General features: G+C 39.1%; 1 long non-coding RNA gene across 1 annotated transcript in view; it reads right to left on the bottom strand.

Annotated features, from left to right (window-relative positions):
* Positions 1-25,886, bottom strand: part of LOC136169261 (uncharacterized) — a 37,637-nt gene extending 11,751 nt beyond the window's left edge. The window contains exon 1 of the long non-coding RNA XR_010663401.1: positions 25,817-25,886. This is a non-coding gene — a long non-coding RNA (uncharacterized lncRNA). The remainder of the gene's footprint in view (positions 1-25,816) is intronic.
* Between the last annotated feature and the right edge of the window lie 202 nt (positions 25,887-26,088).

Below are 26,088 nucleotides of genomic sequence, written 5' to 3'. Positions count from 1 at the left end.
TTGACTCATTAGGTCACCCTAACAATTTCATGAGTATTAACAATTCTAAATACAAGAGTGAAAAGCAGAATTTAGAGCAAAAAGGGAGCTCCTTGTTCATGTGGCTTGACCCTTCTTTAAGGATGCTGAGGCCAAAAAAGCTTGCGTGAGGTCTTTGAGACTCATACTCTTCTCTCTGTTGCCTGGTAAGAAGATGTTACTGAATAAATAAAATTGTCCTGACATCAGAAGGATACTAGTAATTGCTTTTTCGGAGCTGAGCACTTTTTTCTCCTCAGTCTTGCTTTAAAAGAGGACTAACATCTGCTAGCTAATTGCTTGGGACAAGATACACAGGATATGGCCATAGAACAAGGAGTATTTACTATGCAGAGTTCACTGGCTTAACCAGAAATTGCATCCTTGATTTCATACTCAGTTGAGAGTTAAGTTTTCCCACAGCTTGGCCTGTGGGGCCAGATATCTATGAAACACTTGATATCCATGAAAATGGGCAAGAGATAGACATTCTCTAGGAAAAGAAGAAACACAAATAACTTTGAGTTTGGCTTTTAAATGCACTGAATCTGAAAAATCCACAGGATTAAGCTGATTTTCAAGTCCAAAGTAAATCCTTACACCATTCTATTTATAAACATAGCTAGAACCATATGAAATTGCCTTTTCGGTAGGTCAAAACTGGTCAAGCATTGGCCATGTCTTATAGTTTGAACTAATATTATGTAATAAAGATCTATAGGTGACTAGAATATGTCTATACCTTTCAAATAACTATTTTTTTGCATTCATATTGGTCTCCTTAAAAATTAATTCATATTGTCATTGTTTCTTTTGTTAAATTAATAAGCAAAGCAATGGTATTTATTGTTTTTATTTTTTTCTAGTGTGTGATTATATATTTCATAAAATTATTCATTATATACATATATATGTAAAATAGCTTCCTTTCAAAAAATTAATTGGACTATAGGTTCTACTTGGCTGCAGTGAATTGAGAGTGGTCCTGAAAAATGGAAGACTATGGGTAAGCCATGTCCTGGTCTGTCCTTCATGTGTGTCTAGACTGGTATCACTGAATGTACCACCATCAAAACATTCATCTCTTAAGATAATCTCATGGTATCACAAGGAAGCCTGCTACCTACTTCAAAAGAAATCATGCCGCTGTTTCTAGGCAGTGTGTCTCCCTTCATGCTTTGTGTTTCTAAGCACGTGCCTTTCACTGGTGTGCCCCTAGAAATCCTGCTTTTTCTCTTTGTGCCTACTTGCTCTGACACTTTTGCTGGGTTGATAGCTAATAACAGGGGATAGGCTGCTAGCTATTATGGGTGCTCTGTGTGGAGCCTATTTGACCTTTTTTTATTATATAGAGGTGTTAAGCTGGTTATTAAGAGACAAGAAGCGGAAAAGGAACCATATGAAGAAAAAGTGGCAAATCCAAACCTACTTGTAAATCTGCTGACCTTTAATTAACTCGAAAGTAAGCACTTCCTCATTGTGGATGACAGAAGAAAAGAAAGTTGAAGGCTTATCACCTAATGATAACCCTGTGTTAGCACCAATGACAGGTTTTCCGGATTAATGTTTCAGGATGTTGATTTTAGGAGCTCAGACCAGACTTTAGCGGTCAAGAAAGTGATTTACTCACAGATTGATACAGAAAAGCTGATTCAAATGTGGACTTGGCAGAAAAGGGCAATACGATTTGGTAATTTAGGTCTTGATCTTAAATCAAACAGGTGATGTAACCTCAGACAGTACAAGAGCTGCCGTGTGAATGTCTAAATTCTAAGTTCCCCTCTGCCAAAAGTTAAATTCTAAACTCTGCTTGCTTTTATCTCTTTCCCCTTTTTTTTACTCATTACTCATATAGTAAAATGTTTTGTTTGAAAAAACACCAAACTTGCTTCGGCAAAGGATAAGAAAAACTTGTTTGGACTTTTCAAAATGTATCTTGCCCCTACCTCTAAGCCTTTACTCAAAGCACTCATTAAACCAAACATTTTTTGAGGTTTGAAAGTGTCTGGTTCACTTTTTTTTTATTATTATTTTTTCTTTGGGCACACCTCTGCATTTCAAGATATATTATTATAAATATTATCATTTCCAGGGCAAACACAGGCAAAAAGTCCTGGAAGAACACAATTTTGCAGACTAAAGATTTTCAGGAAAAATTGGATAAACTGTGTATAAGTATCTAAATTTGGGGGTACTTAAAATAGAAAGTATCAAAATGTATCACTAGCCCAAATCCTCATCTGAACCACATCTTTTCATGGTTATAGACCTTGAAGGTTACCCTCCATTAGTCTGTCAAAGACCCCCATATTCTATTCAAGATTGATTTCTTGGTTTTGTAAAATACAAAGGTCAGTTTCTCTAAGGAAGCTGCTGTTTATTTGGTAAGCCTTACTAATCCTTTTCCAATATACCAAAAGGACAATACAGTTTATCAAAGAAGTAAAAACAGACTCTTGCCAGGTATTTTCACATGCTAACTGGCACTAGAGTCTTGTACATTTTGTTTTCATGAGATATCTAGGTTACATGAATAATACACTGGGAGGTTTGGGTGATTTCTCAAACATTATTGTTGGTAGTTACAGAAACCAAACCCAAGAAGAGTGTATATGTTTGTGAACATTTAATTACATTTCAATGGCATTGAGAAGGAAACATCATTGGATCAATACTTAAAGCGCCTTGTTAGGATAAAGCTAACTTGCAGTCTATATGTTTTGAATCAGATTCTTGTTAAGCTTTTTAACCTTTTTGATACTGTCATTCAAAAATATTTTGTATTCTTTTCTTTTTCTGTTTATCTGATTTGACTCCAATCCATTTTGTGGTGTTGGCTGGGTTTTTGGTTTGAGTCAAATTTTCCATACAACCCCAAACTCCTTTGCTCTCTCTCTCTCTCTCTCTGAGAATGTTCCTTAAATCAAGAATAGAGAGCTGAGGAAGAGCTTGTATTAACCTGCCTGGGAAGCAAGTTTGTGTCTTTTTCTTCTTTATTCCCCCTGCCCCACCCCTTTCTTTTAATAAAACTAATAACCAGAGGTCTTAGCTGCAATAATAGAGATGTTAAAAGTGGATATGAAAATTCATGGTAGCTACTAATTATGCTGAACTTTCTAATAGCTCACTTGCCTAATGCTTTCTAATTGATGGAGCATAGGTTTGGGGTATTTGGAGATGAACCGATACATGCCTAGATTTATGTGGCCCCGAGGCTAAGTCTGTACCTGTTAGCTATCAGGAGAACAGAGGAGTCTCCCTCAGCTGGGATGACGGCTGAACTGCTGCTGTGAAGTTCACACAGGGAGAAAAGTCAGTTTCTAAAGGGCAGTTCAGTCTGTTGCACAACCGCAACTTTCTGGTACCCCACTGCAGAACTGATGTAATTATCTGGGTAAATCAAACCACAGAGTGTTTCATACTTCAAGGTCACCATGAAAGGTTATTGATGGTGAACCCATGCACTTCCTTTTCTTGCCATGAGCTTTCTGTTGCCCCAAACCTCATCTTTTAAAATTCCCTACTCTTTTCTAAAAAAAATGCACAATCTCCTTGTGATTCCTAACCCACAGTCTCCTGGGGACTTGTGAGTTTGGGGGACTTGCTGCTTCACCTTTCTCCACAAAAGACCTGTAGTATTCTTTAAAACAGCAGGAAACTAACTGAGCCCTATATTTTAATGTACTAACATTGAAGTGGGGTAACTATAGAAGAGAAAAAAAGAGGGGGAAAAAAGAGAAAGGAGAACTGATATTTCTTGTGTGATTGCCATGAATCAGGTATTTTGTGAACAGCATCTCATAAACTTCTGTAATATAATTAAGATATTGTAGGTTTAAATCATGAGGATAATTATCTCCTTTCTCTATCTCAATTTATTAAGTAGATACAGCTTTATGCTTTTAATCCTCCTCTGGATGGCATCCTATGGATTAGACTCCTCAAGACAAACAAATATTAAATTGTAGCTGTTAGAAGTAAGATCAGAAGTTTGATCATTGAAAAAGCAAAAGAATACCAGAAAAATATTTATTTCTGCTTTATTGATTATGCCAAAGCCTTTGACTGTGTAGATCACAACAAACTGTGGAAAATTCTTCAAGAGATGGGAATACCAGGCCCCCTTACCTGCCTCCTGAGAAACCTGTATGCAGGTCAAGAAGCAACAGTTAAAACCAGACATGGAATGGCAGACTGGTTCCAAATTGGGAAAGGAGTACATCAAGGCTGTATATTTTCACCCTGCTTATTTAACTTAATGCAGAATATATCATGCTAAATGCCAGGCTGGATGAAGCACAAGCTGGAATCAAGATTGCCAGGAGAAATATCAATAACTTCAGATATGCAGATGACACCACCCTTATGACAGAAAGTGAAGAAGAACTAAAGAGCTTCTTGATGAAAATGAAAGAGGAGAGTAAAAAAGCTGGCTTAAAATTAAATATTCAAAAAGTGAAGAACAAGGCATCTGGTCCCTTCACTTTATGGCAAATAGATGAGGAAACAATGAAAACAGTGAGAGACTTTATTTTGGGGCATCCAAAACCACTGCAGATGGTGACTGCAGCCACGAAATTAAAAGACATTTGCTTCTTGGAAGAAAAGTTATGACCAGCAGAGATATTACTTTGCTGACAGAGGTCTGTTTGGTCAAAGCTATGCTTTTTCCAGTAGTCATGTATGGATGTGAGAGTTGGACTAGAAAGAAAACTGAGTGCCGAAGAATTGATGCTTTTGAACTGTGGTGTTGGAGAAGACTCTTGAGAGTCCCCTGGACTGCAAGGAGATCAAATCAATCAATATTAAAGGAAATCAGTCCTGAATATTCATTAGAAGGACTGATGCTGAAGCTCCAAATATTTTGGCCACCTGATGCAAAGAACTGACTCTCTGGAAAAGACCTTGATGCTGGGAAAGATTGAAGGTGGGAGGAGAAGAGGACCACAGAGGATAAGATGGTTGGATGGCATCACCGACTCGATGGACATGAGTTTGAGCAAGTTCCAGGAGTTGGTGATGGACAGGGAAGCCTGGCATGCTGCAGTCCATGGGGTCGCAAAGAGTCAGACATGACTGAGCGACTATACTGAACTGAACTGTACTGATCAGAAGTAAAACCAATTTTTAAATTAGTTTGCACACACAAACTTAGCAAACTTAATAGTTTACGGAGGCAGTATATCATGGTGTGTATCAGGGAGGAAGGCCTGAATTCAATTTACAACTTTGATATCAACAGGCTGTGTGAGTTATTTAGCCTCTCTACCCTTCTATTTCTCATTAGTTCAATGGGGGTAAAAATAGCACCTACCTCATGGGGTTGTTGTGAAAATTAAATGGCACCCAATAAGTAGTAGGCATCTTTATCACTGATTCTCCAATTCAATGGCATAAGCAGATACTGGTTCTTAGACTATAAAGCTAAAAATGAATGTAAGCAAGGTTATTAAAGAAATGGGTTTTGGGAAGGACTACATACAGAAGGGACAAATACACCATAGAATTTCCTCAGAAGTCTTTCAGATTTCTTCTTTCCTTTCTGCTCCCACGGTTAACTGAATGCTTACCACCTTCTGTCTGAATCAGATGGTGTCTGAGTATACCAATAATTTCTAAATTTTATTCACTTTTCTCATCATCCTAAAATGTACCTTTTGTTGTATCAGAAGCCCACATTTCTCAGTAGAGTGGTAAAAATTGACTCTAGGCTCCAATTTTTCTGGATCCCATGCTCTCAAGCACAAAATCCCAGGTTCACTTAGTTTATAGCTGAACTATGTCGACTTCATCCTCTCAGTCCCACAGGGTACATCTACAACCATATGTTAGTCCTTTACGTGAAGTTCTTTCCCTTTTCTTCTTTGTCTACCCAAATTCTATCCATCTTCCAAGGTCCATGTCTTTTGTGTTATTCCCTAATTGCTGAGATAGTGGAGTGAGTGTGGGCAGGAGGTGTGAATAGCATGGGATAGTCACTTCCTTGACAAAATTATATTATAAGCAAAAGTAATGGAATAGTCATTTCTGTGATAGCCTTACATTAGTGATGACTCCTTAATAGACTGACTTGAGAGATTTAACGTGAGAGAAATGCCTACTTGGTGTCCTTGCAGAAGCAAATTGCCATGTTGTAGGGGGGAATGGGTGACAAGAAAGTGAGGGTGGCCTCTAGAATCCACTAGCAGTGCCCAGCTGATAGCCAGTAAAGATGAGGGGACCTCAGTCCTACAATTATAAGGAAATGAATTCTACCAACCACCAGTAAGCTTGAAAGAGGACCCATTTCTAGGCTTTTTCATCTGTCCTATTGATTCATCAGAAGAGATCAGGATCCCAGAAGACACTTTGGTTTCAGCCTTATGAGATTCTGAGCAGAAGACCCAGCTAAAACATGCCAGACTCCTGCCCCACAGAAGCTGTGAGTTAATAAATTATGCTAGTTTAAGCCACTGACCTATGGCAATTTGGTACACAGCAGTAGAAAACTGCTGTGACAAATAGACTCAAGGGATTAGATCTGATAGACAGAAAGCTTGAAGAACTATGGATGAAGGGTCATAACATTTTACAGGAGGTGGTGATCAAAACCATCCCCAAGAAAAAAAATGCAAAAAGGCAAAATGGTTGTCTGAGGAGGTCTTACAAGTAGCTGAGAAAAGAAGAGAAGTGAAAGGCAAAGGATAAAAGGAAAGGTATACCCATCTGAAGGCAGATTTTCAAAGAATAGCAAGGAGAGATAAGAAAGTCTTCCTAAGTGATCAATGCAAAGAAATAGAGGAAAACAATAGAATGGGAGAGACTAGAGATCTCTTCAAGAAAATTAGAGATACAAAGGGAACATTTCATGCAAAGATGTCAAAATAAAGGACAGAAACCGTATAGACCAAACAGAAGCAGAAAATATTTTAAAAAGAGGTGGCAAAAATACACAGAACACACACACACACACACACACACACACACACACACACAAATCTTAATGACCCAGATAACCACAGTGGTGTGATCACTCACCTAGAGCCAAATATCCTGGAGTGCGAAGTCAGGTGGGACTTAGGAAGCATTACTGCAAACAATGCTAGTGGAGGTGATGGAATTCCAGCTGAACTGTTTCAAATCTTAAAAGATGACGCTGTCAAAGTGCTACACTTATGCCCGCAAATTTGGAAAACTTGGCAGTAGCCACAGGACTGGAAAAAGTCAGTTTTCATTCCAATCCCGAAATAAGGCAATGCCAAAGAATGTTCAAACTACTGCACAATTGCACTTATTTCACAGGCTGGCCAAGTAAAGCTCAAAATTCTCCCAGCTAGGCTTCAGCAGTACATGAGCTGACACTTTCCGATGTACAAGTTGGATTTAGAAAAGGCAAAGGAACCAGAGATCAAATTGCCCACATCTGTTGGATCACAGAAAAAGCACGAGAAATCTAGAAAAGCATCTACTTCTGCTTCGTTGACTAGGCCAAAACCTTCGACTGTGTGGATCACAACAAATTGTGGAAAATTCTTCAAGAGATGGGAATACCAGACCACCTTACCTGCATCTTGAGAAACCTGTATGCAGGTCAAGAGGCAACATTTAGAACCAGACATGGAACAACAGACTGGTTGCAAATCGGGAAAGGAGTACATCAAGGCTGTATATTGTTGCCTTGCTTATTTAACTTCTATGCATAGTACATCATGTGAAATGCTGGGCTGGATGAAGCACAAGTTGGAATACAGATTGCCCCAAAAAATATCAATAACCTCAGATATGCAGATGTTACCACTCTTAGGGCAGAAAGCAAAGAGGAACTAAAGAGCCTCTTGATGAAAGTGAAAGAGGAGAGTGAAAAAGCTGGCTTAAGACTCAACATTCAAAAAACAAAGATCATGGCATCTGGTCCCATTACTTCATAGTAAATAGATGGGGAAACAATGGAAACAGTGAGAGAGTTTATTTTGGGGGGGCTCCAAAATCACTGCAGATGGTGACTATAGCCGTGAAATTAGAAGATGCCTGCTCCTTGGAAGAAAAGCTATGACAAACCTAGAAAGCATATTAAAAAACAGAAACATTACTTTGCCAAAAAAGGTCCATAAAATCAAAGCTACATTTGTTTTTTTCCCAGTAGTCATGTATGGATGTGAGAGTTGGACTATAAAGAAAACTGAGTGCTGAAGAATCGATGCTTTTGAACTGTGGTGCTGGAGAAGATCCTTGAGAGTCCCTTGGACTACAAGGAGATCAAACCAGCCAATTGTAAAGGAAATCAGTCCTGAATATTCACTGGAAGGACTGATGCTGAAGCTGAGGCTCCAAAATTTTGGTCACCTGATGTGAAGAGCTGACTCACTGAAAAGACCCCGATGTTGGGAAAGATCGAAAGTAGGAGAAGAAGGGGACAACAGAGGTTGAGATGGTTGGATGGCATCACCAACTTGATGGACATGTGTTTAAGGAAGCTCCAGGAGTTGGTGATGGACAGGGAGGCCTGGTATGCTGCAATTCATAGGGTCACAAAGAGTCAGACATGATTGAGTGACTGAACTGAGTAGAAAACTAACACAGTGGGAGACTGAAGGTTTCCTAGATCATGTTTCTGAGCTTTTTGACTCACCTCTTGGCATGTTGGATCTTATTTTCCCACCAGGTATTGAACCCAAGCCCCCTGCTTTGAGAACACAGAATCTTAACCACTGGATCACCAGGGAAGTCTCGTGTTTGTGAGTTTTGATGTTTAGTTCCTGGAAGCACAAATAACTAGCACAATGACTTTTGTGTATATTTTCCCATGTATAACATGGGTATTGTTTTGGTGTAGGAAACCATTTGGAATAACAGTGCAACTATAAGCATTATGACATAAATAATTTATTACAGGAATCATACTTCATGTGAGAAGAACTGGGGAGATTAAGGTCCAGAAGGGAGACTTGGAGAGTTAAAAGAATAAGTTACTAGTCCTGAAGAACTGGCCAGGGTAGACTTCTTTTTTAGTGATCAAAAGAGCCAAAGAGAACAACTTGTTCACCTTGGAACTCTAAAATTTTTGCTGAGATGGTAGACTCAGATTTTTTTTAAAACAACTTCATTGAAGTGCAATTGACTACAATAAATTATAGCCATGTTGGTGTACAGTTTGGTGAGTTTTGATGAACGTATATACTTGAGTGGATTTCCCCGGTGGCACTAGAGATAAAGAACCTTCCTGCCAATGCAGGAGACATGAGATGTGGGTTTGATCCTTGGGTCAGGAAGATCCCCTGGAAGTCACGGCAACCCACTCCAGTATCCTTGGCTGGAGAATCACATGGACAGAGGAGCCTGGCGTGTACAGTCCACAGGGTCACAAAGAGTCAGACATGACTAAAACAACTTGGCATGCACGCATGCATATACTTGAGTAACCAAGTATCACAATCAAGATATATATAGAACATTTCTACTACCTTAAAAATTCCTTTGTAGTTGACAATTTCCCACCCCTGGGGCTTGGCAACTATAATCTTCTTTCTGTTACTATCAATTAGTTTTCCCTGTTTTAGAATTTCACATATATGCAATCAAACACTATGCCCTATTTTATAACTGACTTCTTTTATTCATCCATGAGGTGTTTGTTTGTTTTTTTGATTCTTCCTTATCGTTGCTTGTGTCAAGATGGTTCTTTTAATTTTTAAGTAATATTCCATCATACAAACATACCACTATCAGTTTATTCATTCAACATTTGATGAACATTTGGTTTTCAAGTTTTTTAATATTATGATAGATCTTCTATGAATTTTTATGCACATTTTTTGTAAGTAAATACTTGGTTGGAATGACTGGGTACTATGAAAAGTGTGTTTAATTTTGAAGAAATTGCCAAACATCTTTTCACAGTGATTGTACAAATTTAAATTTTCATCAGCAAAATATGAGAGTTTCAGCTGCTCTATTTCCTAGCCAAAATTTGCTATTGTCAGTCTTTGTAATATTAGTCTCAGTAAACATAAGATAGCATCTCATTGTTTTCATCTTTATTTCCATAGTAACTAGGGATATCAGGTATCTTTTAATGTACTTACTGGCCATTTATGTAACTTCTTATGTAATGCACTTTTCCCCCAAAATCGTTTCCCTATTTGAAAAATTAGATTGTCTTATTTTGGGTTGTGAGAAGTTTCTGTATATTTTGGAACTAAGTACTTTGTACTGCAAGGATTTTCTCTTGGTGTGTGACTTTGCTTTTCAAGTTCTTGGTGGTGTTTTTCAAAGACATGTTTTTATATTTGATGAAGTATAATTTTTCTGTAATTTAAATATGATTAGTATTTTGTGAACTGTATCTAAGAAATCTTTGCCTATTCTAAGGTTGCAAAGATTTTTTACGATTTCTTTGAGAACTTAACTTTAGCCTCTATAATTGGTCTATGATCTATTTTTGAGTTAATTTCATGTATGGTGAATGGCTCAGCTGGTAAAGAATCTGCCTGCAATGCGGGAGACCTGGGTTTGATCCCTGGGTTGGGAGGATCCCCTGGAGAAGGGGACGGATACCCACTCCAGTATTCTGGCCTGGAGAATTCCATAGGGTCACAAAGACTTGGACACGACTGAGCAACTAACACACACATACATGGTGAAAGCAAGAGGTGAAGAAACTATCCTTTCCTTGTTGAATTACTTTGGTAAGTTTGTCAAACATCAATTGACCATGTATATGTGGGTCCATTTCCAAGCTTTTTATCCTATCCTTTTGATTTATCTGTATGTCTAATCACATGCCAATATCACACTATTTTGATTACTTTATCTTTATAGTAAATCTTGAAATCAGGTACTGTCAGTGTTCCAAATTCATTTTTCAAAATTATTTTGGTTAATACAGGTACTTTTACACTTTCTGTTAATTTCTAGAGTTAGACTCTTAATACCTAAAAAATTTTCTATTTAGGGTTTTGATTTGGATTATTGTCATGTTGGAGAAGACTCTTGAGAGTCTGTTGAACTGCAAGGAGATCCAACCAGTCCATCCTAAAGGAGATCAGTCCTGGGTGTTCATTGGAAGGGATGATGTTGAAGCTGAAACTCCAGTACTTTGGCCACCTGATATGAAGAACTGACTCATTTGAAAAGACCCTGATGTTGGGAAAGATTGAAGGTGGGAGGAGAAGGGGACAACAGAGGATGAGGTGGTTGGATGGCATCATCGACTCAATGGACATGAGTTTGAGTAAACTCCAGGACAGATAGGGAGGCCTGGTGTGCTGCGATTCTTGGTGTCACAAAGAGTCAGACAAGACTGAGTGACTGAACTGAACAGAACTGATGGGATATCTGAAAACTTTACTTGGGGAGAATGATTGCTTAACAATACTGAGTCTCTGAATTCATTAATGTATCTCTCCAATTCTTTAGGTCTCCTTTAATTTCTCTCAACATTGTTCTGTGGTTTTCAGGGTGCAATACATGTTGTTAAATATTTCCTTAGTATTTAATGTCCTGAGTATTAAAGTAATATTATTTTGTACATTTAATTTTTTAGTACCAGAATATAAAAATATAAATGGTTTTGAAATATTGACCTTGTATACTGAAACTTTGTTAAAATAATTTGTAACATTTAAATTTTTTTCTTACAATTTTTACATATACAGTCATTCAAATGAAGACTTTTTTAAAGTTTCCTTTCCACATTTATGACTTTTACTCATTTTTCTTGCCTTATAGCCTGACTAGGGCTTCCAACACAGTGCTGAATAAAAATGGTGAGAATGTACATCCTTGCTAGTTTCTGATGGGGGAAAGCATTTTTTCTCTTCCCATTGTTATGATCCTAGCAGTAGGTTTTTGTAGATGCCTTTTATCATATGGAAGAACTTGACTTCTACTCCTAACTTGCTGAGAGTTATTATCATAAATGGATGCTGACATTTTTCAAATGCTCTTTTATATCTCCTTTTTTTTCGGTTAATATGGTGATTTTTAAAAGTTTAACTAACCCTGTATTCCTGAGATATATTCCAGTTGGTCATGATGTATAGTCCTTCTTGTAATGTTGCTGGATTATATTCATTAACAATGGTTAAGAAATTTTATGTTCATAAGCGATATTGGACTGGAATTTTTTTTTCTTTTAAAGACTTTGGTTTGGGTATCAAAGACTTCTGGCTTCACACAACATGTAGGAAGATGATCTTTCCTCTATTTTCTAAAAGAGTTTGTGTAGGATTATTATTTCACCCTTAAATATTTGATAGAATTCACCACTGAAACCAACTGGGCTTGGAATTTTCTTTGTTGAAAGATTTTTTATTTCAAGTTCAATTTCTCTGGTAGATACATGACTATTCTTCCTATTATTGATTTCTAATTTATTTCATTGTGATCAAAATTCACATATGATTTTAATAATTTTAATTATAGTTAGCCTCAATTAGTGACCCAGAATATAGTCTATTTTGGTCATTACTCCACATCCATTTGTTTTGAGTATGTACTCTGTTGCATGTAGTGTTATCTACATGTTAATTAAGTCAAATTTGATGGACAGTGTTCAAGTTTTCTGTCTTCACTGATTTTCCTGTCCACCTGTTCAATAAGTTGCTGAGCGAGGTGTATTGAAGAATCCAGCTAAATTATTGATTTGTCTATTGCTGCCGGCAGTTTTTGCTTCATATATTTTAAAGTTCTGAAATGAGTTATACACATATTAGGATTATTGAGTTTTCTTTATGGATTGACTCATTTATCATCATGAAATATCTTTCTTTATTTCTGGTAATATTCCTTATCTAATTTTATCAGGTATAATCACTACAGCTTTCTTATGATTAGTGTTTTCATGGCATATCATTTAACATCCTTTTGATTTAAGTTCATCTATGTCTTTATATTTCAAGTGAGTTTCCTATGGACAGCATATGGCTGGATTTTTCTTTTTAGTTTAAAAACTATGAACTTTCAGTTGGTACTTTTAGTGTATTTAAATTTATCGTAATTAAAAATACGGTTGTAGTTAAGTTTAAATCTCTTGTCTTGCTATTTTCTATTTTGTTAGCTTTATCTCTCCCATCTTTTCCTTTGGATTAAATGAATTTTTAGAATTCTTTTTTATCTCTTTTATGGATATGTCAGCTATTCCTCTTTGCTTTATTAATATTTTTTGTGTGTGCTCAAGGCTTTAAAATATACATCTTTAATTTATTACAGTCTACCTTTAAAGAATATTATACCACTTCATGCATAATTTAGGAACCTTAAGAAAGTATGCTTCCATTTCCCCCATTTTTTAATGTTCAGTTCAGTTAAGTCACTCAGTCGTGTCTGACTCTTTGCGACACCATGAACCGCAGCATGCCAGGCCTCCCTGTCCATCACTAACTCCTGGAGTTCACCCAAACCCATGTCCATCGAGTCAGTGATGCCATCCAACCATTTTATCCTCTGTCATCCCCTTCTCTTCCTGCCCTCAATCTTTCCCAGCATTAGGGTCTTTCCAAGTGAGTCAGCTCTTTGCATCAGGTAGCCAAGGAATTGGAGTTTCAGCTTCAGCATCAGTCCTTCCAATGAACACCCAGGACTGATCTCTTTTAGGATGGACTGGTTGGATATCCTTGCAGTCCAAGGGACTCCCAAGAGTCCTCTCCAACACCACAGTTCAAAAGCATCAATTCTTCGGTGCTCAGCTTTCTTTATAGTCCAACTCTCACATCCATACACGACCACTGTTGAAATATTATGTATGTAATGCTATCACAACATTGATGTATGTTATCATCCCCCAATACATTGCTAATATTTTTTACTTCAATTAATTGAAATAAATTTTCAATTAATCTCTAGGAAGTAAAAAATGAGAAAATATGTGTTTTATTTTACTTATATATTATCAATTTCTGTTTCTTTTTTCCCCTCTATGTAAATTGTTTCCATGTGATTTTTTTTATCCTTAGCTTCACAAAATCTTTTAATTTTCTTATGATACATGTCTGCTGATGATAAATTCTCTCAACTTTGTCAAAGAACTTTGTTTCTTTCCTTTTGGAGAGCTGGTTTCATAGGATATAAAATTGACTTTTTAATCACTTGATACTGTTTCAAAAACTGAGGCTTTGTTAAATTTTTCAGTCTCTTTTCTCCACTGCATTTACATGTAGATAGTTTCCATTCTCTGGTTGATAATCTGATATAGTTAAGATTGTAATTATACAGTTACAATCTGCTTATCCAGTTAGATTATTTTCTTACGGCTGCCCTAACAAAGTATCACAAGCTGGATGGCTTAAAACCATAGACATGTATTATCTCACGGTTCTGGAGGAATGAAATCAAGAAATCAAGATGTCAACAGGGCTATGCTCCCACTGAAATCTGTAGGAAAGAATCTTTTGTTGTCTTTTTAGCTTCTTGTATTTGCCAGCAGTTCTTGGCATTCTTTGTCTTATAAATGGATTCCTTCAATCTCTGCCTGCATTGTCACATGGCAAACTGCTCCCTGTGTGTCTCTTGCCTCTTCTTTTAAGAACACTAGTCACATTGGATTAAGGACCCATTCTATTCCAGTATGATCTCACATTAAGTATTTACATGCACAATAACCCTATTTCCAAATTAAGTCACATTCCTAGCTACTGGGATTTAGAACTTCCATGTGTCTTTTGGGGAAATACAATTCAATCAGTCAAGTTTTCATTTAGGTTTTTCATCTCTAGAAATTCCTGATCCTTTTTATAAAAGTATAGATTTTCAAGTTCTGTCCTCATATTTACAATAGCTATTTTAAAGTCATTCATTGTCTGCTAATTCCATCAGCTCTAACATTTCCACCTGATTTTTTTCCCCCTTGGCAATAGATCACGTTTTCCTCCTTCTTCCTGACTGGGTACAGGAAGATATCCTGGGTGGGCCAAGACAGCCATTAGTCAAGAGCTAGTTTAACCCTCCTACTAACATGCGACTCTTCTGGAGTCTCTACTGAACGCTCTCTGTATTCAGTGAAGTCTCTCTCCTCTGGTCAGAGCATGAATGGCTTCCTACTCTGTGAGCACTGGGGTTGTTGCATCCTCTCTCTCTAATAGCTTCTCTTTGCCTGGTCTCACAAATTCACTCTGTGCATTTATAGCTTATTAATTAACAAAAGATTCGAGGGGAACTCTAGTCAGGTTTCTAGAGCTCCTCCCTCTCTCTGCATAGCTCCCTTCTCTCTGGCACTTAGCATCACAAGCTCCAGATGCTTCATCCTCCTTAAATTTAAATTTCCATCTGCGCAACCAGCAAGACTAGACTGACATGTTCAGTGCTGCAGGCTGCAAGCTACTTCCAGGCAGAAACCCAGGGCCATGCTGGGTCTTCCCTTGTTTGTTCTTTTAGGGATCTGCCTGTTGTCACAATGTCTGAATGCTGTTGAACTGATTATGGTGGCAGAACAGTAAATCTTATACAAATTACTTTGTCCTAGGCCCTTAAGTTTTCTGGGTTTTATATCCCATCTTCTAGCATACACAGTTCTTTCCAAGGTTTCCAGAGTAATTGTTACTTCTTAATCACCACATCCAATCAGCTTGCTCTCTTCAGTATATTCAGAAAACATTTGTTCTGTGGAGTGGAGAGGTGACCAGTCCTATGGACTAAGTTATGACTGAGTCAAGAGAATTAATGTAGCTCTGAACAATTAAAGAACATTGAATGTACATTGGTAACTTTTCAAGTTGAGACCAAAAAGCATCTGATGATCTTTACTAACAAGTTAAAAACAAACAAAACAACAAACAAACATTGCTGCAGGAAAGAAACTACATTTATAACAGCAAAGTACAGTTTGAGTCACCCCTTGATTAAGTTTCTGATCATATAGTCATTCTCCAGAATTTGTCTGTCTTATGCACCGGCTTAGGTTATCTGAATAAGGTTGTGTTAAGAATCACCACCTTTGCATCATTCAAGTCCTTGAGAATGGCACTAATCTCTATAGATCTTCCAGGTATGTGGTATTGCTTTTGGTTTCATAGTTTGGTAGGTAGAAGACAAGTTCTAGGGATTTCCACCTGAGCTTTCTTACCATAAAGTCTCCCACTTTGCAGATCAAAGAATCAATATGAGGGTTCTGCAAGTTCCAACTATGCCTACTGAAAATTTGAAAATAACCATGGAGAATTTTGGGGTTTTCCAGGTGGCACTAGTAGTGAAGAACCCACCTGTCAATGCAGGAGACTTAAAAGAGGTGGATTGGATCACTGGGTTGGGAAAATCCCCTGGAAGAGGACATGGCAACCCACTTCAGTATTCTTGCCTGGAGAATCACTTGGACAGAGGAGCCTGGAGGGCTACAGTCCATGGGGTCACAAAGAGTTGGACATGACTGAAGTGACAGTGGTGGTAGCATGAAGCATTTGGGGACCACTGGCCCATTTGTGAGACACACCTGAGTTAAAGTCACACTGATCACTGCTACTGAGTATAACTCTGGGAGTCGGTGATGGACAGGGAGGCCAGGCGTGCTGCGATTCACGGGGTCGCAGAGAGTCGTAAACGACTGAGCGACTGAACTGAACTGAGGAACTGGGGCCTTCCTGGGACACACCCCTCCCTCTATGTTCTCTGCTTTAGCTCCTCTCTGAAGTACCTAGATGATAGTATCTGACGTACATTTCCTGAGTCGTTTTACAGATGCTAAAATCACCTCCAAATGGAAGAAGTTAACTGCTCTAGGGCCATGAGCACGTAGCCCTGAGACCTACTAGAGTCTGATGATTGTTGCTATTATCAACAATAGCAACCGTTGACATCACCTGTTATCTCACCATCAACCAATCAGAGAATTGTGCTTGAACTGATTACACACCCTGCAATCCTCTCCATCATCTGGCCTTTAAAAATGCTTCCCTGAAGCCGATCAGGAAGTTTGGTTTTTTGAGCATGAGCTGTCTGGCTGCCTGCAAGAAATGCACTTTCCTTCACAACAACCCAGTGTCACTAGATAGACTTCACTGCATTTTGGTGAGTGGACACAAGTTTGATCGGGTAACAACTTGACCTCCATTAACCCTAAATGCTGAGGCCGTATCTTTAGGTCACAGGAATCAGTGTCAGTTCAGAGTCAGTGCTCAATAATTTCCATCCCCCCAACTGGCCATTTTTCCTTCCTTAGTGTACAGTTACCGTGATAAATGGCTGTGGGGACTTGGGGAATGCCAGGAAAAAGAATTACAGTATAAATTGTTGGCAGCATATCAGGGTCCTTCCTCCAGCTGAGAGTTGGCTTCTCCTGGAAGCACAGTGTCCCCAGGCTACCTTCATCCCTGGTGTCTTCATGCTTGTATTGATATTTCTATATGTTCTACCCCAACCAAGCTCCTTTTTCAAGGTGGGAGATGGTGGTAAAATGCAATTATATGAGTCTGATCGCTTCACCTACATACCTCATTTCTTCATCTCCAAATCTTCCATACTAGCTGATGAAGGCTTTTTGCTTTCTTTTCCTCTAGCATATCCTTTTCTAATTGGCATCTAATCCTTCTCCTCTGTCTAATCTATAAAGATTGATGAAAGAGAATGTGGTTGGACTTATATATCAGGAAAGATGCATAGTATTATTCCTATTACAATTTTACTAAAGCTTTCACTGCACTTTTGATTTAAACTAGAATACATACTCAGAAGGAAAGATTCCTTATTTTGTCCTAGTATCCTTATACCTACTATAATTTTGGCACATGATAGGCATTAATTAAATTTTGTTGAATACAGAGCATGAATGCTTGAGCACAAATGTAAGCTAGTGTTATCATCAGCAAAAAGCTCAGTTGTAAAATTAAGATGATTATCCTGGGTTTGTTGTGACTGTGGGCCACTGCATTGAGAAGTTTTTTCTAGGAAATTAATCAAATCAAGAATTCTTCACCATAGCCCAAAAAAGTCTTGATACACGGAAACCAATTATATGAAGAAAGAGTTACCAGAGTTATTAAAACAAAGGTAGCCCTGCACCCCCCCAGGTTTCAGAGGACAGAACTCAAAGAAGCACTAATAGATTTAATGATTCTATGTTTGAAGTCTGAAGTTCTATGAATGATTCACCCTTAACGTATTTAAATGTATTAATTCATTGCTTCTGGCAATTTATTTTTGGAAACCTCTTCCTTATGATCCAGTTGGGGAGTCTGGTACACAAGTATACTGCAGGGTGAGAGTTCTAGGATCAAAGGAAAATGACTTCCTCTTCTGTGTCTATTTCCCACTTATCCTACACAACTTCTGTGGGTGGTTCAATTCCTACTAAGGAAAGGAACTCCAAAGTTGTCCCTTTTAGGAAAGAGAGAAGCAATATGGGAGGAATGTGTAGGGAATATGGTGGAGCCAGGACTTGCCTTGTATAGTTATAAAAAGTCTACAATTGAGAAAATTACATTCTTTCTTCATTTGAATTTCATCTAAGGCAGAGGAATGAGACACTAGAAGGAAAGATATCGAGATTCCCCTGAAAAAGGGAAAATAAAGTTCTATTGCAATTTCTATATATTGTGTCTCAGATTTTTCACTCTTCCTCTGTTTCAGGGTGTTCAATCCAAAGCTGCCATGACAGCTGGGAATATGCCTATCTTGAAAGTGGAAGTGTTAGTTGTTCGGTCATGTCTGACTCTTTGCGATCCCATGGACTGTAGTCTGCTAGAATCCGCTATCCATGGAATTCTCCAGGCAAGCATACTGGAGTGGGTCGCCATTCCCTTCCCCAGAGGATCTTACCAACCCAGGGATCAAACCTGGGTCTCCCGCACTGCAGACAAATTCTTAACTGTCTGAGCTACCGAGGAAGCCCCATCTTACTCACCATTAATCCCCAGAAACTTGTTCATAGAAACCAAATTTTAGCATATTTATTTGATTTAAAATTTTAAATAAAACATATGTACATGCATTTTTAAAAGGCAAGCAGTACAGAAAAGTATACAATACAAGGTATTTTCCTCACTTTCTTAACCTCTCATTCCCATCCCCCAGTCCCCCAAACCAGCAAATGATTCCTGGTTTTACTTCTAGTGATTGCTGTTTTATTGACTGATTTATCAATTGCATGTAATATCTTCGGCTCTGCATTATAAACGATGAGGAATTTCTCTACTTATACAATCACCCAACTCTCCCCATCAGGTCTCACTTTTTAGTTATGTTACTATTTTTGGACAACAAATGCTAGTTTTAGGGTGAATGCAATTCATTATCCTTCTTCATTTGTTTACCCAAACCATGGTACCCTCATTTCTAAACTACTGGAAGCCAACCTTCGGCCAAACAGTGAAAGAGCTTCCCATGCTGGGCCATTTGGCTATTTGTTGGTAAGCGCCATCATGCTAACGGATCTCCGGGTTAATTGTAAAACATTACCCTATTCAGAAGCATCTGAGTTTTAACAGGTCCCAAAGACTGAGCTTCCCTGGAAGCTCAGATGGTAAAGAATCTGCCTGCAATGCAGGAGACCTGGGTGAGATCCCTCTGTTGGGAATATCCCTGGAGAAGGGAATGGCTACCCTCTCCAGAATTCTTGCCTGGAGAATTCCATGGACAGAGGAGCCTGGTGGGCTTCAATCCATGGGGTGCAAACAGTTGGGCACAACTAAGTGATTAACACTTTCACATTTTCCTTTCAAAGCCGTTGGTTGAAGGTGGAAGTCCTGCCACTAGAGCTTTGAAACCGGTAGGCTTGCTCTTTAAATCCTCCAGGATGTCTTGTAGCTTCTTAGCAGGCTGCCGATTTGAACTGGGCAAAACTAAGACAGTGGAACGTATGCTTAGGGACTATGGATCATCAACTGTTTTTATTATGTCTGTGTTCTGAGGCTTTCTCTTTGGCTGTTGTCTGATGTATCAAAACAAAACATCTCCAGGAAAAAAAATATCAAAGGACCTAAAATTAATGTGTTATTTCAGATTTCTTCTAGGCCAGCAAAAGAATGTCCCTCTTTGACTAACGTCTGATAATACGAGTCTCGCAGGCCAGCCCCTTTAACGTGCTGACTTAGGGCTCATGCCCGTTTTCCTCTCTCCTCTTTTCATCTTTGTCTCTCTGATGCAATCAGCATGCTGGCCTTCGGCTCACCTCGGTTTTGTTTTATTTTTTAAGGCAGAAAAACCTTTTGGTTTTTCAATTGAATTTAAAATTAAACTCTTCTCCCCTTTTACAGCAAATTCCCTTAATCTTAGACATTGAAAGTTTTTTTTATTTAAATCTTGCCTTCCAGTGAGTGGGTCACAGAGAGGCAAATTCTTAGTGATTCACTTTGTAGCACTATTTGATTCTTAGCTGTGAAGTCCTGGGAAAAGCATTCAGCTCGGAATGGAAAAGTCTTGCTGGAACCCTTGATGTGCTGTTTATCTGCTGTGTGACCATGTTAGTCGCTCGGTTGTGTCAGACTCTTTGCAACCCCAGGGACTGTCATCCCACCAGGCGCCTCTATCCATGGAATTTCCCAGGCAAGGATACTGGAGTGGGTTGCCATTCCCTTTTCCAGGGGATCTTCCTGATCCGGGGATCAAACTCAGGTCTCCTGCATTGCTGGTGGATTGTTTACCATCTGAGCCATCAGGCAAGCCCTGGTGACTGTGAGTAGGTTACCTCAAATCTCTGTCCCACAGAGTCATCTCAACAGAAAAATGAAGATAATATCAGAGGACTTAGCTCACAGAGCTGTGTGGCTGGTGCATAATGGGAGCTCAATAAACTTTACTCATCTCAAGCTGTCTGTGTCGAAAATCAAAATTCTGATCTTCTACAACCCTGCTCCTTTTTCAGTTTTTCCCATCTCAGTTGACAACAACCCCAATCTTCTAGTTCCTCGTGCCATGTTTGACACTGTCTCTCACTTCAGATTCATTACATCAGCAAATCCTCTTGAGTCTGCTTTAAAAATATATTCTCAACCTGCTACCTTGCACTACGTCCCCAACTAATGCCACTGTCCAAGCCACCATCATCTCTCACCAGATTACTGCAACAGCCACCTAGTGGGTCTCCCTATATTCATCCCTGCCTCTCGAGGCTCAATTCTCAACACTTCTGCCAGAGCAATCCTTTAAAAAGTGAATCCAATCCTAGCACTCAGCTGTCCTTTCTTGTTAGCGATGATCTCCAACTGGCTCACACTGGAACTGGGCTACCAGTTCTTTTCTTTTGGGTAGATGGCCCCTCCCCCTGACCCCCTTCCTCTGAAATCCCCCTGAAATTCACCAGGGGATGTCTCCACAATGTACTGGCTCGGGGAGGGTAATGCTTAGCACTTCAGGGAGGCTTCTAGGATGCTGCTGCTATGCCGTGATCAGACATCCATGCTGACGGTTTAGTATTTGTGCTATTTCTGCTGTTAAATATTTTGAATGACACCAATGTTTGTCATCTTGTTCAAAACAAGAGCCAAGTCCTCATGTTTGTCAGATTCTTTTCTACATATTTGCCTATGTCTCCTACATCCTACACTTACTCATTTCATACAAGCCATGAGTGCCTCTTGGAATTTCCTCAGTCACACAAAGTATGTGTCTGCCTCAGGGCCTTTGCACTTACTCTTTCCTCTGCCGCAATGCCCCTGCATCAGATACCCATCTGATTTATCTCTGGCAGCTATCTGCTCAGAAGCTACCTTCTCAATAAAACACTTCCTGACTGCCCAAGGTAAATAGAAACCCTTTCCCCTTCTTCACTGGTTTACTCTCATCACTCTACTCAATCATAATTTTTCTCCATAGTATTTCATCTGACATGCTATATATATGGGCTTCCCAGGTGGCTCAGTGGGTAAAGAATCCTCCTGCAATGCAGGAGACACAGGAGACGTGGGTTCAATCTCTGGGTCAGGAAGATCCCCTTGAGGAGGGCATGGCAACCCATTCCAATATTATTTCCTGGAGAATCCCATGGACGGAGGAGCCTGGTGGGCTACAGCCTATTGGGTTGCAAGGAATCAGACATGACTGAGCATGCACACACACAACATGCTATATGAATATCCTATTTCACCTCCATACTCATCTATTGTTTGACTCCCTTCTCCCCACCAACTAGAATCCAAGTTTCATCAGGGCAAGAACTTTGTCTGCCTTACTTACTGCTTTATCTCCAGTCCCTAGAAGAGTATCTGACACACAGCAGATCCTCAGTAAATATTTGATGGATGAATGAATGAACTACTCAGAGCCCAGTTTTCTCAGTTGTATCATAAGGGAAATAATATATCCCAGATAAATTGTGAAGATTGAATAAGTAATGAGAAAATAACTTGTAGCTTATAAGGTCCTGAATAAAGGACAGCTGCCATCAGTCTCCCCTTGTTGACAAACAATCGTGGATCACAGACACCATTGTCCAACACTGCTCTCCACAAGAGTCTCCGTGTTTGAAGGAATCACTAAATAGTATGCCCTGGTGTCCTGCATGCCACAGCCCTGAGCGACCTTTGCCCTGAACCCTGAGTGAACCAGAGTGGTTTCTCGAGGTGCTAGGACAGGTGAGGGGGGTCAAGATGGTGCATGGCATGTTCTCAGCAGCTCTTTGACTACTTTTCCTGTGACACATGCAGAGGAGAGGCTGATATCTAGTCATTTGTCCTCTGGTACTTGCATCAATAAACCTCATAAAGGGAAGATACAGTGAAAGAGGAAGGAGTAGACACCTGCTTTATCCTCCACGTCTGGAGAGGAAGCCAACAGTAATCACAGGTTGAGCATATGGCCATGTCTACGTAAGTCACAGGAGTTTTTTAAAATGTAAAGATTTGCTTCGGGAGCCCTCTTGGGGACATGACTAAAGGTCATGGGGAAGCCAGGGAAACCCAAAGCAGGGAGCTTTGGGTAGAACAATAACCAAACCTACTGTATTCCCCCATCATAGTTTCCACCGAGTTCTATTATCCATTCTCATTTCTTAAAACACACATGTGAACAGTGAGGTGTCTGGTGTGTCTGGAGTCTAAATGGCCTGACTTGCTCTCGAGGTAAGACTAGTCAAGACCCATGGAGACATGCGACCCATCCCCCGGAAAGTATGACCCTCTCTACACCTCTCACCCTCTTTAACTCAGCAGAGAGTTGGCGTCTTTACCATTTGCTGAGAGTAAAAAGCGAAAGATAAAACATTCTTACTTAAGTTATTGGGAGCAGCCTCTCTTGTTATTAAATCCTTTTTCCCCTCTGTACCTGAGGAAATGAGGAGTTTTGGCCTCTGCCATGGATCAGTCATGAGAATGTGGCGAAAACAGCGTGATCTGGAGATTGGCAGACATTCTGCTTTCCCAAGCATTTATTCCAGGGACGAGACCCTATCATTCCCCTGCACTTGTGCACATTTGCGATGGGATTCTTTCGCCAGTTATAAGATAAATGTTTGATTCGGCGAGGATAGAAGTCTTTAGGTTTGCACAATGATACATTGCTTTAGGTTAGTGGAAAATAATTTTGGAAAGCAGATCTTAGTTTCCATGTCATAAAAATATTTCTCTCTAGTATTTTGTCCTGACAGCTCAAACAAATATAATATGAGAACACTACCTGTGGCTTTTTTTTTTCTCTTTTGGTTTCTAATGCTGAATTTATAATCTTCTCTAACTTTGTGTGACCACACATATTTAAAATTCCTGTATCAATTTGATTCACAGCCACATTTCCTTGTGTGTAGAAAAGGAAGTTACAGATCTCAAATGACTTTTACATTGTCTGGGGTGATAGGTGCCCTGTACGTATGGGATATCAGATGTTGTTTCAAGGCTGCTCTTGACATTGCTGCTGTTAATGTCTCTTTCATTTGAGAATATTTCCATTCTGTACCAAAAATCTATCTCAAGGGTGAGGGGAAGTGGTGGAAATGGGTACCATGCGGATGCCAGCAAGTTTCCCAGTGGGTTATGATCACCAAATTCTTCCAAAAGGGATGCCTGGGGGTGGGGGAGAGTCAGAGTAGGGAGGGAGGTAGAAAAACAAATTTTGGCAGACTCAAGTTTAGAAGAAAAACAATCCTTTCACCGAATTTAGCCTCTGCTCTCTGTCATAGAAAATTATAATAAGTACAAGAGAATTGCATTCAATTTGGGTCAAGTATTATTGTTGGAATATGCATCAGTCAGAATTGGCCTCATTAGGAGGGCACTTTCTGAACAGCTATGCAGTGGTTCTCAAAGCATGCAGACTCCTGAGAGGGTGCGATGTGGAGTTTAACAAGCTGATTTCACGTCTCGTATCATTTACATTTCAATCTAGGACTCAAACCAGGGCTTATATTGAACCTTTCTATGGCAAGACATGGAGCAAAATATCTTTATATATAAACACGCAGTAACATTATCAGAATTGCCATCGCCTGTTAATTATAAACATAGACCCACCTATTGACACTATTGGCTTGGGCTCTGGGCCTCTTTTTTCCCCTTCTAATAAGCTGACATTTTCCACTGAACCTACAGATGCATTGAATTTACATACCAGTCTACACTGAAGCACATGTTTTTATTTTGCTTCCCTATTTATAATCTTTATTTTGAAAACAATAATTGTGGTTTGGATTTACCGTGGGGCTGAATTTTACACATGTATAGTCTCATAATATTTTCTTTTTCCTGGAGGCTCTTAAATCATTTTTAGCTATATTATCAGATTTACCATCATCCCATCAGGACATAGTAGATACAGTGTATATTTCCAAACTCATGTAATAGATGAAGAAAATGAGGTAGAAGATTAAGCAGCTAGTCCAAACTGAAGTAAAATTTTAGGGGGTATTTGAATAAGTTAAAACTGTGCTAAGAGAGGCAGAGGGGAAAATCTTGCCTACTTTCTATCCAGTGCAGAAAGTCTGAACAAATTGAAACTTGAACATATTCTGTATCTTGATACTAATGTTAAATCAGAAATTCTGTAACCCAGAGCAGAGAAGCCCAAAGCTCAGAAAATCTCAAATCTGTTTATCTAGCAGAGGTGCTTTGGAGAGGATATGGGAACTCTCACATATAAGCAAAGGCATTTCCAGTAGGTTTGGGCTTCCCTCTAAAACATCGTTGCTGCTTTTTTCTTTTTTCAGGTAAACAAACAAATGCTAATGCTGACTGTTGCCCTAGTTGTTTATGTCTTCAAATCAGGGCTCTATTAATGACCTAGAGAGGTGGGAAAGAGCAGGTGGTTCAAGAGGGAGGGGGACATATGTATACTTGTGGCTAATTCTTGTTGATGTATGGCAGAAATCAAACCTATAGTGTAAAGCAAACCAATAGTGTGAGTCAATCAATTAAAAATAAATAAATATAATAATAATAATTTGAAAAAATTGTGCTGATTCGATTCCAACCCTAGCACCGAAAGACGTTCTTCGATGACTACTTATAGGGAAAAGATTGACCTATTTGAAATCACTCAAGCTTATGTTCAGGTTTGAGGATTGTATGGAAGCCTCCTGAAAACTTTTTGGATCTCTCTGAGGTAGCAGAGAGAATATCTTTGAAAGGGAGGTTACTTTTCAGATCCTGCCTGCTCTCTGGATTCTAGCATTTTTGCTTGTGGCCCAAGCCGGAAAGTACCCAGGTGCACATAACTCTACTAAAATTAAAATCTATGATTTCATTTTTTTTTTTTCTTCACCTCTCACACGTTCAAGTTCAATTTTATTTGGCAACTAGGTTTCAGGCAGGTTCTTATTTCTGTTGAACCAGGTCATCCAGCCCCTGTTTTTTCATCAGAAAATCTCGGTTAACTTTGATTTTTGATTCTCAGACACCCAACTCTCTGAACCACCCATCCCGCCTCAGTTCCCTGCTCCTTTCTTCCATATAAGGCCTTGAAGTGTACTCACCTTAATCAGTGAAAAGCCCTTTGGGAAGGGGAGCTGCCAGCCATTAGAAATGTGATCTAGAGTCGCTCCGCTCGAGGCTGCTCACATCCAGTCTAGACAGTATCAGGTATAAAGTGAGAAAAAAATATTATCTCACAGCGCTTATCAGACCATCTTCTTATAAGTCCTTTTCTTGTTTAGCTTTTTAGTTCATTTCTTGGTTTTTCTGGAAAAAATGCTGCAGTTATGTTGCTCATGCAGCCAAAAATCTGCACTTAATTGGGCACATAAAA

Source organism: Muntiacus reevesi, chromosome 1, assembly GCF_963930625.1.
Source record: "Muntiacus reevesi chromosome 1, mMunRee1.1, whole genome shotgun sequence".
Lineage (NCBI taxonomy): Eukaryota > Metazoa > Chordata > Mammalia > Artiodactyla > Cervidae > Muntiacus > Muntiacus reevesi.
Note: the sequence above shows the minus strand (reverse complement) of the source record. Positions and strands in the feature narration are given on the sequence as shown.